At 36.0% G+C, this 14,945-nt stretch overlaps 1 protein-coding gene across 3 annotated transcripts in view; it reads left to right on the top strand.

Annotated features, from left to right (window-relative positions):
• LOC112163090 (spermatid perinuclear RNA binding protein) overlaps window positions 1-14,945 on the top strand; it is a 75,250-nt gene that overhangs the window by 22,670 nt on the left and 37,635 nt on the right. The gene's annotated exons all lie outside the window — the stretch shown is intronic.

Here is a 14,945-nt window from a genome sequence, read left to right as displayed (position 1 = left end):
CACCCTGAGGATTGGCCCGTGAATCAGGGCATCTTTTCATGTGACATACCATTAATGCAACAAATTTCCCATTGGGGATCCATGCTGGATGTCTGTATTAAGTTGATTTGCTTGAGCTGACCTTTCAAATGAGGGATTTCAAACTAAATGATTAGTTGTTAGAGTAGCAAAGTTTATATTTGAGGAAACAATTTATTTTATTTTATTTTTTTACAAGTAATATTGTGGATAAAGTTGTACTCACAGGCTTTTGAGTGGCAGAAACCGTACAGACGTTTTTTTGGTGACTGTGTTTTAGCAAAGCAGCATTTGCTTTACAGGTGAACTCAAAGCTCAAGGTCATACCATCAATCATGTATCTTAAGCACAGTTGATAGTAGACAGATATTAAAGACCACTCCTAGCATCTTTACATCTATTTTCAAAGTGTTCACAGTGGTCTTTTAATTGTGATTATGGCGTTTTTAGTCAAAAAAAACAAACAAACTAGGATATATTTCTACAGAGTGTCAGTACATATGAAACTGATCTCTGAGTTGTGGGCGAGAGCATTGATGTGGAGCAACCCCACCCCCCTTTTCAAGGAGGAACGGCGCAGGGAGCTTGTGGCCCACCCAACATGTTTTCTATGTAACAAATAAGCTTTTTCATACTGCATTTTCTGTTTCATTCTATTCTTGATTGAAAATAATTTAATAAAGACATACTCAGAAATGCAATTTGAAGCTTAATTTTCTGAATACATGTCCTCCATCATCAGTAAAATGCAAAAAGAGCATGTTAAAGGAAAAACATAACTTTCATCCCAGTGAATCTTTAAGTTGTTTTGGTTTGTTTTCTTTGTTCTTTAAGATGACTGTCATGATCATTCAAATATAATGTTTTTTTTTTGTTTTGTTACTTCTTTTAATTTCAGACAATTTGCTTTCACCATTACTTTAGTCATTTGCAAATTATTTCAGTGACTTTAGGGAATTTTTATTCTCTAATGGGGAGTTATCAAAACTAGTGCTGTCATGCAATTAATGTTTTTTTGTGTGATTAATTAATTGTGATCTGCAAGAAATGTTTCTAATTAATCTATTTAAATCCCAAATATTTTAGCCTAGTAATTAATTGCTGTAAAAAGCTTTATTTTGAGGTATTTTCTTTAAATTTGTGACGTTGTGTCACAGTAAAAGATCAAATACAACTAAAGAAGTGGCTTTATTATGATAGATGTTACTTTTGTACCACCAAGGGAGATTTTTTTCTATCTCAAACAATTAAGAAAACTAAAAGTAACACAAGGTCCAAGTGCACTAATTTACCAAATCAAAACAAAACAAAGAAAAAAAACAAAACAAAGCAGAAACACTTTTTAAAGCGACCCAGAAATGCCTCTTACTAATATCATAATCCATATATTTACATGCTTTATTTTACACTTCATCACAGCAGTAAAACAGAAGAGAAGACATTAATATTTTTTCAACCTTTCTGGTGAATTTGATCATTTTGAAGAATGGGATGAAGCAGAAGAAAAAGAAGATAATCTAAGAAAAAGGAAATGAAACCCAAGGACGTGAAAGCGGGGGAAATTAACTATTGAGACATTGGACTTTGTTTCTTTGAAACAAACCTTTGCATCATCATCATCTGGACAAAAACATACAGGAAGGGGTGAACTTTCCATCTGAAATAATGCTTTGCTTATTTTCTTGCAACAATCACTTTCCTCAGAGAGGAAATGGCAAGAGTGTTTGAAATAGTCCGCTTTTTCTGAAAAACTATTAAAACTTAAAAATATAACAGGACTGAAGTTCTAATGTTTAATTTACTTTTTTTGTGTGTGTGTAAATGACTATTAGCCAGATAATGCCCTTCCAGGTGTGCATTATCAGACATTAATAGACTTTACAGAAGCAAGAGATGTCCGCAATTAAAAAAGACACAAAGTGCTAAAATATCTGTAATTAATTCATTGTGACAAATGCAATGATTCAACATCCCTAATCAAAACTATGTCTGTAGTTCTAGGATCAGAATCAATAACGTAAAGGTTGAGATCTAAGAATCACCTGTCAATCAAACAACCATGGTTCCAATATTTTGGGCATAAATTAGATCTTAAAAAAAGGGTCATGGATTTCAATCGTCAGTTTTTTGACTAACACGCTTCCTCGTGGTTACTTGTTGAATTGATGTAGATCCAGCTGCTCTTATTTTAAACCTGCATCAAACTGGAAGATATGGAGTTTTCAACAGGCAAAACATTTGGGTTGTTTAAGATCCTTATAAAATGCAAGCATTTAACAATAGATCATTTCACACAACCTGGTCTTACCAAATGATCTCACACTTACAAACACTAATAAGTGTAAAAATATCTTCCCACCTTCACTGCTTTTCTTCTATTTTTTATCCCCCTTCTTCCTCACACTTTTCCCAGCTGCTGCTTTTACCACCATTATTTTCCTCGACTGTTCAGTTTCCCAGTCCAGCCTCCTTATTATTATTTTTTTCCTATCATTGTTTGTGTTTCTTCCTGACTTGCATCATCCTTTTCTTCCAGCGTGTCATTCCTTCTCTCTTTCTTTGCCCCTTAGCCGCAGTGTCCTTGAGAAAGCAGTGACTTTGCTGGTTAGCGCAGTGGAGCGCATCACTCTCCTTCTTACACAAACCTTCTCATTCGCACTCGCTCAACTCCGTGAACATGCACGTACACATTTGGTAGATCCCGCTGCAACACTGCTGAGCGACACGAGCCCTTACAAGTCATTTTTCCTTTGTTCCTCATGAATTATTCATTCAGTAATTTTGGCTACACCAAATGGGCTTATTGACAAAGCTATTGCAGAGAAAAACTGACATGTGTCCCCAGACTGGAGCTCAAGATTGGCCCAACCACTGGTTTGAGAAAGCGAAGGTGTTTTACTTTCTAAAATAAAAAGAAGAGGTACAAACAATTATTTTTATTTTTAAAATATGGGAAAATATACTACGTTATCTGTAAGATTTAACTATTGTGATTTGACATTAACAGTCCTAAGAAATCTGAATTAGATGCACAAGTTAAATTACTCCTCCTCAAGGTTTGTCAATAAATTCGGACAAATTACCCAAAGGTGATACTGTATTTAGACCTTCACAATCGAAACAAGATCCCAGAATGCCCTGCTCCTCATTAAAGGTGCTCTCTGCTAAACTTGGATCTGGATAACTCATTGTTACAGTTTTCCATAGCTCTTGAAAGATAGATGGAGGCTGATTGTCTGCTTGTAAGATGAGATCTTATAGTCTCTTGATGCTGTTTGTCCTCATCGGTCTCTGTTTTCCATCTGAGTGTGTGTTGGGTCACTGCCTCTGCCTGCCACCCTACGTGTTTTCTGCTGGAGATCAAGTATCTGGTGGTTAGCTTGCTGCAGTGCTATGTATGGAAGAGGAGTTTTTGTAATTGCATCTTGCACACTCTGTTGAGCACGTTTCTCGATTGATGAGGATCTTAAACCCAGATGGTCCCCTCTACTGTAAGTACTTTTCTTTTTAAATATGCAGTCTCTAGTCAACTTACCTATATTACCAGACTTCATCACTCCGTGGCAGCAGATCATTGTGGCTATGTCATCTCTTTACCAGAGTGTGTGTGTGTTTTTTTTTATTTTTTAACCGCTCTTGCTGAACACTTGTCCCCCATTCGGCGGCAAAAAAAAAAAAAAAAAAAAAGCTTCCGTAACCATGACAACCAATCCCAAAGAGAAAAGTTGAGGATGAATCTCTCTTTCACACTCTCTTTCCTTCCTGCCTGTCAGCCATTGATGCAGTCTGACTGTTTCCATGATTTAATGTTGGAGCCTAAAAGCACAGGAGAGGTAGCATTTGACTAAAACCTGTAAAGAAAGACTTTAAAAGTTTACACGTAAAAAAATTGACCCATCCAGATAATTACATCTAAGAGAAACAGGTGCTGACCCCCTTTTTTTGTTTGTGTTTTCTATGTTTTCTTTACACCACCAACAGCAGAAGTGGATAGATTTAAATTTATCCAGGTGGATTCCATCAAAATAGTGAGTAGGTTTATCTTTTATTTTAAACCAAGTCCACCTCTGCTTTTTTACTTTCATATATGTAGCATTTTTTTAACAGTTTTTCAACTAAGTATTTAAAAAAAACAGTTGATCCTGTTATGAAGTTTTAGATGAGGGACTTTGGACTGATAAACATCTTGCTATGTCAGACTAGATCGAGGAGTGTTAGTCATCTCACCTTACCTTTTAAAGGGTATGACAGCAATTCAGCAATAGCACATAACAGCAGTTCAAGTGGCAGAGCCCTCTATATGCACCCTTTAAATGCCTTCAGTGTTAACTTGCATCCTGACCATGAAGTGGGTCAGGGAAGAAGAGAAACCAGGGGCCAAACATCACATTTTCTTTCATATGTACTAGTCATGTTTTAAATAAATGAAAAAAATGGACTGTTTATAAATACATCTACAAAATATACAGCAATAAAACGAATCATTGGTTAGTTTATTTGAGCAAGAATGTTACTATTATAAACTCAACTTTATCCTTCTTTTTTCTGAGGGATGCAGCCTCAACCAGGTGTTTTTCTGACCCATTTTGTAATGGTTAAGATGAAGATATAATTGTTTTTTTCTTTCTTTTTTTAAATATTTCATGTTAATAATTGTTTTTACTAATATTAATGTTTTTTCTCTCAGGCAAATTATTAAAAGGTCAAAAACTGTTACAGTAATTTCAAAATTATGGTTTAAATTGCTAGAATTTTCTTCCCTTAGTTAACCTAAATCTCAACTGAATGGAGTTTTGTCCTAAGGCTAGGCTAAACTCAAAGAGATAAAATGGAAATGAACATTTTCCAGAAATTTGCTTTTATCGTTCATCTTTTTCAATAATGACCTATATTTGTCCCGTAGCCATCTAAAGATTGTTTTTGTAATAATTGGAAAATGGAGCACGGAATTTCTCTTCCTTGCTTGGCATCCTTTTGTGCTATTATTCTGAAACCGCTTCAGCTTTTGCTCCTTCAATCTGGGTTAAGGACCAAGCAAAAAGGTCGGGATATTTAACAGACAGTGGGGTTTTGTTTTATTCTAAAAATACTGCAAGCTAAGATTAAAGATTGAGCCTTAAATAAAAGACAACTGTTTCCAAAATAGTTAGATCTAAAAGTTAGTTCTAAAAAGTTAGAGGATTAACCCAAAATATGGATTTGTATATAAAAGGATTTATAGACTCTGATCAAGCCTTGATCAAGCCACATAAAACACAAACTGGTAAGGAACCCAACACTAAAAAAAGCAAATCAGGACACCCCCAGACTGGCACTTGGTATAGCCTAACAAGCTGGCTTCAGCAATTAGCTGTGCCTTTGGCCACACCTTTTGCTTTCAGAATAAAAGCACATGCATATACCAAGCAAGATAAAACATAATATAACCTTCATATATTTATCATCTCTACCTAACATCATTTGGTTAAGTTAAAAAAAATATATGAATGTGTATAATTGTATTAAAGTGTGTTAAAGTGCAACAATTTTGACAATTTAAAGGAAACTTGTTTAACTCCTGAAATTATAATCTAAACCTGTCTGTCCCCTAAAGGTTGAAACGAGGTATTGCAGTTGAATTTTGTGATTGGTCCACTGATGTTAGTCCCACGTCCTTTCAGAACTTTTACGTCATCATGCTCTGCAGCTCCAGTATAAAGCCCCGCCTATCACTGATGCTGTAACGGTCAGTCGTTATCGTGTTAGCTTTAGCATGGCTCGTAGGTGTTTTGCCTTCGATTGTCTAAATTCTACTGGCTTCCACATATTTTCCAGTGGACTTAGAAGATAGGAATCAGTGGTTGAGTGCAATTGGCATTGAATCCAGTGAACTCCGCCCTGGTGATGGGATTTGCAATAAACGTTTCACTTGGGATTGTTTGCTTAATACTTTAGCCTTTATTAGCTATGATGCTAGCATAATTTACTGAGACACCAGTCTCTTTCAGTCTGGACCGTGAGTGCCTGCCTCGAGAGAAGGTGGAGGAGAAAATTCCTCAGCCTCTACAGAAAGTTCTGTAGAGATACTGGCATCACTCAGTACCACTCTCCATATTAAAGATGCAGAATGACTACATTACCTCAAGCTCACTGTCAAACACAGATCTAAACCACACCACCTTAACTAAATTAATGCAACAAACCTGATTGTCTGTATTACCACGTGTCAATAGGATTATTCATAGTTGACTTTGTTTCTTATTTCTCCACAAATCTTAAATTATTTTCTGTTTTTTATTTGCAGAAACAGTTTGGTTTTGTTGAGAGGCTCTTTTTTCATCTTTCTGCTCTGACCTTCCTAAATAAATTGGTGCTTATTTTAATGTAGTCAGTCATTGAACATTTTTTACCAAACTTAAAAAAATGCAACATGATATAGAAAATAATGGTGTAAATTAACAGAAAAATAACAGTCACATAATATATCTCACACATTTTGTCATTTTCTATACCTTTCCTTTAATATTCTGATTTTTTTTTATCCACTGTTCTGTCTCTCTATTCCTGTTAAACCCCTTTTATCCTCCACTTTCTCTCCTCACTCCTGTTTCTTCCTGTTTCTCTTCATTGAACTGTCGTCTCCCACTGAGTTGGAGAGACAGACAGGAAGGAAGCGTGTAATGACACCGTCATATCGAGCACGCTGCCCAATTTGACCTGGAACCAAAGGAGGCACAGATCAACTCCTGCTAAAGCAGGGCAGATTAGGAGCAAAAAGAAAAAAAGATAAGCTGTTACAAATAAAAAAAAATAAAAAAAATTCTATATTCTGAATGAGCGTTTTGCTTGTCTATGCTTATCTTTATCTAAATAAGAATGAGAATTTTTTTTTTTTTTGCCTGAAATTATAAATTTTTTTGAACTCAGCTATTCATTATTGATAAAGAGAAACTTGCTTTTCTTAGTTTGATAGAGAGGCAGCTGAGTGACAAAGCACAAAAAATAAAAAGTTGTAATAATTTTAACCTTTCTAATAGAATCCTCATAACCATACATTGCTTAACAACAGTAAGGTTGACTTCACACCATCTGTGAAACCAAATGCTAAATTCACCAGAATCAGGATTAAGTGAGATTTTCAAATTAGCTTTCTGTCTCCAAGTAATTAAAAGATTTCTTCCTTTGTTCGTTTTAATGGTTTACAAATCAATTTGTCTTCTAGACTTAAGTGTTGGTGATCGTAATACTCATGATTTATGGGCCCTCTGTTTCATTTTAATCTGTCTGAGCTGTCTAGAATTTTTTTTTTTTTTACTTTGTTGTCTCTGAGTCCTATATGCACAAACCTGCTGGAACTCTTATGAATGCAGAGGAGGGGGGTGTGACAGCTTTTTTGTGTTGGCAAACACCAGCTTAGCAATAAAGAGCTTTCAAGCGGGATTGGGCTGCTAAGTGCCGGCGGAGGAGACAAGTAGGCCAAAGACCACTAAGATGTAACTTGCACTTTTAACAGTCAGTGGATGTCGCAGTGAGGGCAGAGCTGTAAAACGCTGGTGAAAAAAACTGAAGTGTGTTGGAGATTATTTACTAAAAGACAGGGAGGGAAGTCAGCAACATGCACATACACATTGTAAGAACACGCACAAGTCCTCCCATAGACTACAGGCTGTGGAGTCTCGGCGGAGCTCTGGTAGGACCATCTGTTCTTGCTGAAATCAGCACAGCAGGATCCGACTCATGCACACATACACAAGCACAGCCTGTTGTAGCTTGCTTCAGCTCTGGCATGGTGACAGTCTATTTATTCCTCAAACTGACGCAGGACATACAATGCTGAACCAAAGTGTGGATGCAGACATACATTCTACATATTGGATGTAGATACAGACAGGTATGTATAGCATCTGTATTTGGTTCCAGCACAAACTGTGCAGACGCGCAGCGTCTTTCTATTTTATTAATCGATCGAGGGAAGTAACTCTGCCCTGTCAGTGTTATCTATTTTCCTTCTCACCAGGGGCATCAGCGTTTTTTCTGCCTTTTGCCATCTCATCATTCTTTGTGTTTTGACCTCACAAGGCCTGGAGCTGCAACCGGGCCCAGGCGGATCCACGCTGTGTTCTGTCTAAAAAAACCCAAAAGCCCTGAAGAGAACCCTTCTCTAAGAAACCCATGACAAGTCTGCTAAATGTAATTTACAGTCAACATTAACCCTGTCAAGCACCCTATATCAAATGATTGACACAAAATTCAATTTTTTGTGAATTAAGATGTTTTCCTATTTTTTATGAGTTATAAATATTATCAGTTATGATATGTTCGGTGATTTTGATCATTGTTTTTGCACAGAACAATGTTAGTTTAAGATGCAAAAATATTGACATGAACGTTCAGGGAAAAATTTTACTTATTCACCCACTGTTTCAAATTTGACCCACACATTTTTAACATGGTGTAACCATAAAATAAATGAATATTCATTAACACATTTCTTCTTTTGAAAACAGTAAGTAGTTTGAAAATGAAAAACAATAGATGCATTATTCCACTATTAAGTTTAGGAAATTAGCAGAACCTTTCCCGCAAGAAGTGAGATTTTATGGAAGCAGCCATTTTGAAATTAGCAGGAAAAGCCCTTCTACTGCCCCTAGTGGAATAATAATGAACTACAGGGCAGAAAGCATGAACCGAGTTTTATTCAATGGGTTTTCAAGGAAAGTATGGATCATGCCAATGAGATACATGTATCAAATATGATTCCAATGGATATATAGGGTTAATTTTTACTGATATTTCTGTTTGTTTTCAGGGATTGTGTTACATAAAGTGTTTTGAATGGGTAAATGTTTTATTCAACTTGAAGAGTTGGATCATCAATTCAGCCGGGTCTGGGGCTAATAATAATTCAATTTAGAAAAAATATAGAAAATATTATTTAAAAATATGACATAAATATATTTTTTTTAATATTTGTAACAATTATTTTAATTGAAATCAGTGTATATGATTGATGTTTATGGCTGTTATTTTGACTTTTTTTTTTGTAATATGTGGAGGTGGTCTTGCACAGATGAAGTCTTGTAAAAAAAAACAAGTGCGATGAGACCAAAAGGACAGCAGCTGAGAGTTTGAGCGTGGACATCATAACAGCAGGGAAGCATAAGAGAGGTGGGAGAGCTGAAATGAGTTGGAACAGAGCAGGTGCATAAGTTGAGATCAGTGGGGAAATCAGCGTGCTGTAGTAGGTGAAGTAATTGCTTTTGTGTTTGTGTGTGCGTGTGTGTGTGTGTGTGTGTTAGTGTCAGTGCATTTGTGCTATGATTCTATGGACAATTGTTTTTCAGATATTTAAGATATCTGTCTGTGTGGAGGTTTTCTTCAGAATATAGATTTCATTTGCAGCTTGTTTCAAAATATTATTACTAAACCACAGACAATAAATTGTTGGAAGCAAACGATGCATGCAGTGCCTTTAAACAACTTTATATCCTGTACACGCTGACCCTGCACGAATGATAGGATGAAAGTATTTTGGAAAAGATCAATCAATAAAGCTTTAATACTTTTTAATGATAATGTTTTAAATATTTACCATTATTTTTATTTATTTTAATAGTTTAGAGGAAAGCCAACCACTAGATTAGCTCAAAGTTAAGCAGTGAAATAAAATAAATGGGAAAAAAAATCTACAATTTTCCTCATTTTATCCCAAATTTTGAAACTGAAAGAGAAATTCAGCATCATAATTCAACACTGCTGTCATTTTGCAGCTGCCACACATAGTCATTTAAAACACACACACAAAGGAGATGTTGAAGCTGTATGGATTCCACTTGGTATGACCTCCTTTGGCATTGGGAGAGGCACAGCTGAGAGCAAACAGGGATGTCCACTCCCAGCATGTGTTGAGCCTGCTGCATAGCTCTGCATTAATGAGACATAATGCAGATAAAATCGACAGTGTCATTTCCGTGAGGTCTCTGTGGTTTAGGATGTATGTGGCATGTGGAAGAACACCAACATCCTAAAGACATTTTTTATTCTGTCAACGTGTGCAAAATAAATACATGCGTGGTGAAATATAGTAAAGGGTTGCACGGGTGTGTCCTTCTGTGTTTGTGGTCCTAATCCCTGCTAGAACATTTTTCTGAGAAGTCTGTACATGCCTACCTTGAGGTTTTTTTCCCTTTATTTCCCCTTATCATCACGTAACTTGTAAAGAAAATTACAAATACTGAAAAACCTTTTGAGGATGCAGATAACTCTTTTTTTGCTTTTTCCATCATGGTGACTGTCACTCCTATCTGTAAAGGAAATGCTGTCATATTTTTAGAGCAAAATATAAATAATAAAGTTTATTTTGTTTGTAAAGAAGGAAATGATTGTTTAATTCTCAGAAGGAAATGCGTTTATTGTTGGATGGGAAAACCCTGATAAACAAATTTTTGGTTGACTTTAGCTGCAGATAAAACCAGTTAGATTTTTTTAATACAAGTTTTTCTTAATAGATCTGAATAAAGCTGATATTTTTCTTTTTTTATATGTTTGCTTTTAGTCATTTTTTGTTTGGTTTCAAAAGGGAAAACTCTGCATACATGAAATCATCTGTACTGCTATGGGTGTGCACTTTTTCCTTAATGGTTTTATTAAAACATTAAAATTATGCTTTTTTATTTCAGTTAATGTATATAATATTTACAAAACTTTTTAATATTAAAAATTGTTTGCAAAATAAATAGTAAAAAATGCCAAAAATGTTCAAATAAAAACAAGAGCAAAAGATTTTTAAAATGTATACGGAAAATAAATACTGAATTTGTGAATATTGTATTTACCTCCTAACTTTGCATGTCCGGCTCCGACTCTATCCTCATGTGACACATTGTGTGTTGTTTTTTGACCACTTGTGTCTCCATTTGTTTCTGTGCTGTCTCAGCTGACAAATAGATGGAGCAAACGGGCATGTCAGTTGGTTCGCACCTGTTCCCGCAGCACACACACACACCAAACACACTCAATACACTCAACAGTGGAGGTGTTCGTGATTCTCTCTCACGATTAGTTTAATTTAACATGTGACTTTTTTTACAAGTGCAGATGTCATGACTCCAGTATTATATGAGTGAGACGGAGATGTCAATTATAAGCTATAACGTTTTGGATTTTTGTACTTTCAAGTGCTTTCTGCTGTAAAATGAGCATAGAAATGCTCTTGCAAGTAAAAATGACAATAATCAATACAATCTAAAAATCCTTTGTAAAGATGTTTTGTTTTTTTTAATTTGTGTTTTATTTTCTAATTTTAATTCCCACACGATGTGTATTGTCATGTCGCCCAGCTCTAACTAAGACAAAAAATCACATTGAAACACACGTTTGAAAATCATCTAATGGCCATTTCAACGCTGTCTTTCTGTCATTCCGTGCAAACTGTGAAATGTTGAAAGAAGCCTTGCTGCCTGTCTTCACTGTCACAAAGGAGAAGTACATTGAGTAGGGCTTCAGAATTCTCTAAGCTAAAGTGAGTCTCATTTGCAGATGTTCTTGAACCTTTGAAGACTAGCTGGCCATAAAGGAGGTTCTTTGGAAGGAGATGTAGTCATCTGGTACATATGGGTTTTTGTGAACAAGGGATAGATTGCATTTTAGCATCTTTTATGTGATGTTGTGCCAGCAGACATCAAACATGAAGCTCGTGGATCTTGTTGGTTTGCACTACCTAGCTTTGATTTGCTACTATCAACAAGAATCTAGCACATACGTAGCGCATACGTAATTTTCCTCTTAGAGGACATGAAGAACTTTTACTTTTCCTGATTTGCTTTGTCAGCTGACTAAAATGAATAGCTGCCTTAGCATAAATACACTCATCAAAATTAAGTATTTCTGTTTGTGTAGCCTAAGCAACTGCTAAAAAGCTACTATTTATGATTTACATGCTGCACGACCTGCCAAAGACTCCTCTCAGTGTTCTAGGTGCTTCATCTCACCCTCCTGTGTCTGTTTTTAATTTTTCATCTTGATTTTGGCAAAAAAGACTGAGAATCAAATTTACCTTCACTTCACAGTCTTCTATTGTTTTGTGCAACATATAAAGAAAATCACTATAATTTCATGCATAATTGCTGTGACGACTCCACCCACTTTGAAGTAGTTCTAATTTTAGACCAAAACCGAGTCAAGTGGAGAAACGCAATGACTTCACAATGGAAACACAGTTCATGCCATAAAAGAATGTTTAGATGAAGAAACAAAACATGCAATTTGGAAAAAGTTTCAAAGATATTTACGTGTTGTATTTATTTTTCTTGTAAAGCTTAGTTTGAAATTTGCACAAACAACCGCCACGAACAAAACTCTAAACTATGATCTGTGTTCATATATTTTGATACTGCTTATTTTATGTGTCGAACAATGTTGTAGTGAGGATATTACACAGGTTTATTTCTTGCAGGGCACTTAAGATTAAAAACTGGATAAGTATGGGTAACAAATAAATTCTTAAGTTGTGTGCAAATGGGCTCTGCCAACAGTAATTAGCACATCTTCTTTTCATTTTGTCAATCTATTGTCTCATATCTCTCCATCTCATCTTGTTTGATGGTTATCAGATGAGAAAGGCGTAAATTGTCGTTCACAGCCATCCCGACAGAATGGCTGTCAGCTTCCCGGTTTTCCCCGTCCTTCTACATTTCCTTTTTTACATGCCTGACTGAAAGAAGAACGCAACACAGGTGTGTGTTTTTCACTCATAGAGCAAATTAGCATAAAAATACTGACTAACTATGCATAGAGATTCTATTAGAGAGAGTTTGTGACGTGTGCGCACAAACCCGTAGATGCGTGTGCACTCATGCTAATGTCCACCAGCCACCATTGGTGTTAATGAGCAGAGCTTCTGTCAGTTTTCCCACTCCTCCTTTCATTCTCAGGAGAGTAACGCGCGCAATCACGCTTTAATGACCAGCCAGCATTGTGCAAATTAAGAGAGTTTAAAGATAATTGGAATGGTGAAAATTGGTTTCTGGTGGAAAACATTACTGGTCAACGAGAGGGGGGGAAAATATGAAAAATTGAACCTTTCACTTTCAAGGAGAGCAAAAACCATGAGAGGGTTTAAGGGGGAAAAAACGGACTGCAGTCCATTTAAGCTCACTGTGGGATACAGAGAAGCATGTGCAAATTGGCCTCAAGTTGAAGTTCTCAAGAGGACTCGGTTTGAGATTTTGCATGAAATAAAGATTTGAACTCACATTTAGCTGATATTTTGAATATTTTCATGTAACACATTTTCCAATTTAAAACAAAAATGTAAAAATGCCTCAAGAGAGACAGAGAGAGAGAGATTTTGGTTATTTTGAGAGATCTTATCACTAAATAGTTCTATTAATACACACAAATGCTAATATGTTTGTTGGCTGCATATCTAAATATACGTCTGTGTTTGTCACACATTACCATTGAAATATGGCTTCCACCTTGTCCAGGAGGAAGCACTGGCAGCGAGGAAACTGGCAAAAGTCGGCCGATGCCAGGTGTGCTTTTAAAGCACGAAGCCAGGAGCTTAGAGGAAGCGAGGGAGAGCTGGAGAGAAAATGACGAGCGCTTTCTGCTGGAGTCAGTGTCCCATGGGGATGGCTCAATATCTGCTGTTGTTGCTTATCCATTTCTCCTCCTTCAATGCATTGTCTTAAAGTGTTGCACTTCCCTGTGTTACTCATTCCCTTTGTCCTGTCTCTCTGTTCTCTTTACCCCTGCTGTACTAGTGACTCTCGGCTTTCTCCTTTATATGTCCTGCATTGCTCTGAGCTCTTAGTGAGACCGCATCAATAAAATATAATACTTAAGCAGGTTTTCATGAGAAAAAGCCATCAGTCAGTCACATAAGTGTTTACTCTATTCTCCGACAGCCCTGGAAAAAAAGAGGCTGCATCAAGGGGATAAAAACACCTTGGAAAAAAAGGTGTTAATTACAAACGTAGATTAACAAATTATGTTTTTAATAAAGCAGGCATTTATTGTACAGTAGTCTGCTTAAACTCTTGTCTGCCCTCTTTGATTTGGTTAACACTTTTTGCTTCCTTGTAATGAAGCAACTCACTTCTCAAATGATCGGGTCAGAATTTTACTCACTGGTTTGTTTGGATCTGCACTTTAGTCTTACTAAATCTTTACTCAATCTTAATCCAGATTTTTTGCTCTGATTCCAGTCATCTGAACATGAAAGTAAAGCTATCTTTGCTACCATTAGGGGTCCCACAATTCCCAGTTTAAAATCGAACGTTACACTATTGAACTGAATCGTGGGGAAAGTGAATCGTTTCATCTGCATACCAGTTTTACATTGACAGTGGGAAACACATGTAAGAAAAAATTAGTGTCTTATTACATTGCACAGGTTAACTGAAAGGTTTTATGTTATTGTTATTTTCTTATTAGAATTAGTTTTATAATACACAAGTCATATATTGAACAGTGAATAGTTGCATCCTTAGCTACCATGAACCATTTTGTCGTCAAAATGGTCTATCACTTTTCTAAAAATAATAATGATGTCAGATTTTATTATCAAACCACAGACTGCTTTAGCTTTGTGACACCATCTTGAACTCCGATCCTCTGAAACTGGCAGGTCTGAAAGAAAGCAGTCTATGAGATTAGATTTGACTGCGCACAGCTCTGCGTCAGATAGGGTTGGAGTTGGGCCAGATCATAGACTGTATATTATTTTTACAGTCTATGGGCCAGATTAGATTTTTAATAATCCTTCCAACCAGGAAGTAAAATCATTTCTCAAAATTGTTTTTAAGCATATTGTTAAAAGATATTTGTTGCACAATTTTAGATATATGTAACTTCTAGTCGTCCAAAATTATGATATTTTACTATTCAAATTATCAGAAATCACAATTATTGTTTGTCAGTTTATAGTCAGGCGCTGGTCTTTG

This window comes from Oryzias melastigma, linkage group LG12 (genome assembly GCF_002922805.2).
Source record: "Oryzias melastigma strain HK-1 linkage group LG12, ASM292280v2, whole genome shotgun sequence".
NCBI lineage: Eukaryota > Metazoa > Chordata > Actinopteri > Beloniformes > Adrianichthyidae > Oryzias > Oryzias melastigma.
This window is presented reverse-complemented; position numbering and strand designations above follow the sequence as displayed.